Below are 6,690 nucleotides of genomic sequence, written 5' to 3' on the forward strand. Positions count from 1 at the left end.
CTGGTGGTGATGTGCGTTGTGTGTCCCTGCACAGCCCAGCAGGGACTGGTGGAGATCTATTCCGAGGACACCGGTTCGGTTGTAGGGAAGTAACGGCTGGAGGGCATGTTGCTATGATGAAATGTGCTAACTGTGCTTTCAGGGAAGATGCTACTGTCAGGTCAGAATAATCTGTTCCTCATTTAGTTAATGCACCTCCTGCACATGGAATTTCTAACAGAGTCATTGTTAGTTTTTCACCATTTTCTTTGCAGATTCATTTGTGCCCTGCTGTTCTCCGTAAATATCTACTCTGGATAAGTTTTTCTTTCGTTAGGTCCTGAAATGTTCGCTCTTATCAATTTCATAGACAATTTTCTCTCTCGCTTTGCCTCTCTTTAATTCTAGCAAGTTTTCCTGGAAACAAAAATTCATCTTGGCCTAGGTCTTTGTCTTCTGTCTTGCACTTACTTGGAACCTGAAACCAATTTGTTTGGTGTTGATCTCCTACATTTCAAAATCTATGTGTAAACACTTTGAGATGTGTTCTGATTTTATAAAATATAATTTTCTGAGAGCCTGCACTGGCTTGTATGGAACCTGATGCCTGATGTTATTTTTTTTTAAATCATGTTAAAAGGTGCTTAAATGAATGTTTAGACCCATGATGTTTTGGAACAATGTGCTGTTTATTGAAAACATTGGCCTGATCTCATGTTAGCATGCCAATCTGATAAGTGAGAAGATGAAACATGAAATGCTGCAGCTATTAGGCCCTATCTAAACATACATTGTCTTTAAAAACTCATTGTTTTTATAGCTACACCAAACTGTTCTCATTCATATTAGTAATATTACTTTGTTTCTTGCTCACATGAATAATTTTGTTTCAGAAGTTCAGTATCAAAATAGCATTATTTCAATTTCTTCCTATTCCCTGATGCCAGAAAGAAAGCTAAATTCCTTCTTAAAGGGAAAATGACAATGCAGGTATTCTATTTCCTCTAAAGATAACTTTAATCCTTCATTTAAGATGAATCCCAGAGTGACTCAGAAACCCAGTCAAAGAGCCTAAGATATCGTTTTCTTCAAATGCATCATGAAGGGATGTTAGAAAAGTTATTCTATAAGCAGATGCTAGAACAAGAAAAAATGAGTATGAATTGCCTATGTATAATTTTAGACTGAAAACTAGGATTTCAAAAAAGTATGTGTTTCAATTATATTCTAGTAGATGCATGGAGTCTACCTACTTTCAAGACAGAGCATGAAGATTACTTGGTAGAAGTATATATCAGTGTTACTAATAGCTCATTTTGCCTTTGGTTTACGTGGATTGTGCTCAGCTTCATATACTAAGCTTTCATCTTTAGGGAAAAAAAAATGCAAATGGAAACTCCATCACTAGCAACTGAATTTGAAATTCATACATTCAATATGTAACTGTGCAATGTTAGCAGGTAGGGTACAACGGAGAATGTGGGATATACCTGCACAGTGATGATTAATTGTAATAGCTTGTGTTTATGTATTTGAAGGTCATGTTCTTTATGTACTTTAAGGTAAATTTAGAAAACTAATTTCAAGGAAAAGTAGGTATTAGTTCCCTTACCAGGTATAGTGGATTGTACCAATATATCCCTTGAACATGGGTGAGCCTCTTTAATCTTTCAGGACATTTCATGAGATTTCCAGTCTTCTCCAATGGTTCGATGCGTTGGTTTAGCACGGTATCTCAAAGGGAACGTGCCACAGCTCGTGGTGCAGGCCATCACCTGCTGCTGTATGTATTCAAACTTAGAAGGGAATTGGACTAAGAAGTAGATTTCCTGCAAAGGGAAATCTTTCCAAAACAAGATTGGCGTGCAGCCCACAGTTAGGTTGTTGCTGTATCTGATTTGCAATAGTGACAGGCACCTGCATATCAGGGGATGTTCCTAATCAAGGTAAGGGCATGTCTTCCTTGGTATATTTGTCTTTGGTTTTGACCAAATAAGAAATATCATTTGCTGGCTATGGGCCATTCTTGTTTTGGAAATATTTCCCTTCTAAGTATTTGCAATTTTTTGCTTTTCAAAATGAACTTTCTGAACATCTTTCATTCAGAAGCTTCTTCAAATGCAGGTGTTCAGACCTAGAATCATACCCAACTATGCTACTCAAAAGAAAAACATGAAGATTTGACTAAATTGCTTGCAGTGACTTTTCTTCTCTTTCTCCACTAACTTTAGGCATCCAAGATAAACACATTCCAGCTTAGAAACCTTGGCAAGCTCTCTAAATTTAGGTCCGTTGAATCTAGGTGCAGCACCACTGAATTTAGTTAATATCTACAGTATTTACCCCTTACATTCACTTGTATGAGATGGCTGTCATTTTATTTACTTGAAAAAAACAGTAAACACCACAAACTTTTTTTTAGCCACTTGATGATTGCCTCTGTTTTGCCTCACTGGCAAATGTGATAAATAAAATAAAATAAAACCCCAAATGATGGCTTATATTTATGGGCCACCTATCTTACCTGATAAAATAAAATGGTGGCAGGTACATTTAAATCTGAATGATTACTTTTAAAACTAGATGAGTGAAAACCTGGCCTAAAAGAGTGCAGAATTAATCCTCTGCCAGTTGGAAATCATGACAAGATGCATTTTCCACAGTGAAAGTTTTCTGTATCAATGATTTCCTACTTCCATCTCTGTGAAATATATTTTTCCTGTGAATAACATGCTGGAATAATCATATGTTTGGGAGAGGAGTAATTTTTTAGGAGAAAAGATTCACAAAATATTTCAGAAAGCAGCTCATGAGTGTTGAGAAGCTAGATTTGTTATTAAGATTTTCAGGTGATCTGTTTTTAAAGTTTTTGTGTTGTAATATGGTGATGTACGTTCTTCTGAATTTTTCCCACCCAAAGAAGAAAGTACAAACTTCTGAAGGGTGCTCAAAGTATTTCATCTATTACCAAGCTCACATAATTACTGCTAGGTCAGGGATCTATAGAGCACTAGAATAGACATGCCTTTGTAAGCCAGGGAATCCACATGACAGCTTTCTGATTTTACCTTCCCAGCAATGAGAATCCTGTTATTGTTACTATTTATATTTTTCACTCCTGTTCTCATTTAGCAGGAGACTTTTAATCCTGAATTGTGATTTTGGCATATGCATGAATGATAATATGGCCATGCAGGCAAATTTCTAGAAATAAATGTTCCCCTGGATTTAAGCAGCCTTATATAATACCACATCAAGGTTTTTATTAGGGCATGTTCTGTGCTATACACTTAAAGGTCCTGAATGACATGAAGCTGTCATTTTGTGACTTCTGGTAAATAGCAGTTGTCAGACTTCTGGTTTTCTGTTCTATTCTTTGAAGTCTTTATTGCTACAAGGGCAGGAAGGGGTTAGTCATCCCATAAGAACAGAATTTTTTGAGGAAAAAAAAAAATCATTATTTTTGTCAGGTTTTGGTCCAGATAGTAATTTGGTTCTGTTGCTAAGCTAGTCAACTAACCAAATTATATATTTGATTGATTTCAGTCAAGTTCTTTTCCTGGAGTTTATAGCCAATGGGTAACTATCTTTTCTAGACCTGTATAACTACATTTTGTGTTATCTAAGTAATTAGACTGTGGAACACTGTCTACTATTGAGTCTAATTAGTTTGCTTTGATATCAATTTGATTTTGATTTGATCGATTGCTATGATTCATTTTACTTGAGTTAGTGTATTATTATTGGTAGCTGAGCTTAGATAACGAGTTTTCCTGATTTTAGTTTTTTATGAACTCTTTTCGTAAAGTATATTAAAATGCACTGACTCATGTGTCTCTGAATAAGCAGTGTGAGGGCAGAACCATCAAGGATCTGGGTGGAAACAGGCCAATAAATTCCAAAGACTGAAAAGTTCCCCCCTAACTAGTCTTTATTGCTTGCCAGCTTTTGTTTTATTTTAGTTCAGCCTCTTTTGAGACTCCCCGCAAAATACACATGACACTCTGAGGGCAACAGTCAGAACTAAAAAGTTTACGTGAGCGTATATGTTTGTACACAGATCTCTTCACAGCTGGCTCTCTATTGGGCCTAAACACCAGAAAATGTTTTAACTTACCCTTGGGGTGGCTTAGCTTGTACATCTGAAAATGGACCCACATTGGAGTGTTTTTATTAGCAAGTCTTTACTAAAGGTTTCTGGGCAGTCTGCCCAAAACCTCCCTTTTCTGGACAAACTGCACGCTGCCTGGAGCTTTGTCACGTGAAGCAGGGGAAGACATGTGGATCTGCACGTAAACATATCCTGAAGTGTAGAAAAGTCACTACCACTAGTAGCATAACTCCCACAAATAATGCCCGTGTCCTGTGTTTCCCAAGCTGCTCTGCCTTCCCTCCCCTATCCTCCTCAAGTGGACTTGTACAGTCAGACCCTTTCTGCCCAGCCATAGTTTGATTTCTCAGCAGATAGTATGACCTTGTTTCTTCTCCCATGTTTTCCTCATTTGGAGAAAGACCGCCCACCCTCTCCGTGAGCAGGGGACAGCCCACTCCGCATGTCTCCTGAGAAATGTTGCTGTGCTGTACGAATGCTTCAGGATCACATTCACAGAGCATATAAGGTCAGCGCTACTGTTGGAAATGCTGGAAGGCCTTCTGTGTATACAGATGACACTGAAGTTCTTTCTCTTGAAAATTATTTTGGGGAGATCCTTGAATTTACTCAGGAGGATAACACCAGCCAAGGAGACAGGGAGGTCAGCTCAGCTGGATGGTGCAGTCACTCATTAAGATCATTATCTGTGTTATTGCCTTCTCTGTCCTTCCCACCCCAAACTGGCTGCCTACTTCATGTAGGCTGGGCTGATATCATTCATGCTTCATCATTTCAAAGGACAAGTTCATGTCAGTCAGTGGAAAGCAGTCTTTCCTTTGCTCTGGTAGCAGGCTTAAATGCTTCACTATTCCCTTCTGAGCAAGAACAAATAGTTCAGGCTTCAGGGTCATTCCCTGAATTTTCCCAAGGATATTTGCATACTGCTACCCATCAGCAACCCATGAATGTTGTTTTTTTTCAATGAGTGCCTCTTTCTAGTTTAAAACTGGGGAGGTGAACTAATTTAATATGTACTAGAGAGCTATTATCATCTAATAGTACTTCTGTGAGCTTGTGGTCCTCATTTTTTTCATGTGGGAAGCTATCTTATATTTCATCCATAAGGTAAGTGAAATTAGGCTCAGTTTTAACTATACTTGAAGAAGCAAGTTCTTGAATACCTCTGATTTTAACAATTATGCAGATTTGCAATGCTGCATTCCTAGCCCCAAATCACCCTACCCCTATATGATCTGTTAATAATTGCTAATATCTCGCAGTAATGTTTTTTTCCATAATCTCCTAAAACTGTTATTTATCTAACTTCGGGCTCATAGCTGTCCTGACCAGGTCACTGTTACAAGAAGAACCTGTCATTCTCAACTAAATGATGTGATGTCAGCACTAGAAAATGAATGTTTACTCCCATTCGGTGTAGCCTAAGTGAATTTACAGACCATCCTTACACTATATATGAAGCACTATGCTTTAAATCCAAAACATTGCTATGAATTTGCATCCTCTCTTAAAACTGACAAAAGAACCCATCTAAGCAATTAATCCATGCCACAGCATTAAAGGTTTATCACATTCAGTGTCAGCATTTGCAGTCTCCTGAGTCTCGGTCTCTTAAGCTGCTAATGTAAGGCACTGGTGGAATTTCACCTGTCATATATCCATTGTGTCTTGGCGCCTGAAGGTTGTTCTTCCTAGCTGATATCCTGCCTTGCTGATTTTGAAGACAGAACACATATAAGCAGACAACATGACAGCCTGCCTCCCGTCAGCCACTGACAGCTGTATACTACATTATATTCTTTGCTTTACTGCAACTTGGATTATAGGGTACTTTAAACAAGAGCACAAACAAGAGGTCTAGATCTATTTCAAATTAATCAACAGCCTCACAGGGAATGTATGCCATGTTGTGCTATTCAGTTTATCTCCTGCATGGGTGACTCTGTGTTAAAGTCTAAATTGCTGCTTTTGCTGTTGTTAGCTTTCAAATCTGAAGTTGATCATAGTTCTAACAATGAAAAATGACTTTCTGGTGAGGACCCCATATGCTGTATTGCCAGATACAAGAGTTGTAAAACAAACAGTGCTAGAAGGCATGCTTGGGTAGTGGAACTCCATCACCTGCCACTGAAGGTGTTAGAAGAGTCTCTAGAATGGTGTTGGCTCAAGCCAATTAACATCTTCCTACACAATTTCCAGGCACAGTTTAGGACTTGTCATGGATCCCAAATTATTCCCAGTAGGCAGTTCTCATTCAGCTGTCCTATTTTGGGACCAAGAGAGTTTAACTGTATGGGCACAGACTATCCAGTTGGCCTTGGTGTTAGAGGAACATTTAAGTTACTCATCTAGACATTTGGTTGTACACCAGTATCTGGTCTGGTACTGGGTTCAGAAATCAAAGATTTATCTGCATTTCTTTTGTTCTTGTTCAAATGAAGCAGTCTGTCCTGGTGGCTGGAAGTGAAGGAACTTCATGATTCTTTTGGACTGGGATTTATCAGAGCTAGAGTCTTGCTTTCAAGAATTCCCTTTGAACATCATTTTTACTGTGTACCAAGTAGTATTCTGTGTCAGATTAAAGCTAGTATGTCACAGAT

The sequence above is a fragment of the Egretta garzetta genome, unplaced genomic scaffold (genome assembly GCF_000687185.1).
Source record: "Egretta garzetta isolate BGI_Z169 unplaced genomic scaffold, ASM68718v1 scaffold40, whole genome shotgun sequence".
NCBI lineage: Eukaryota > Metazoa > Chordata > Aves > Pelecaniformes > Ardeidae > Egretta > Egretta garzetta.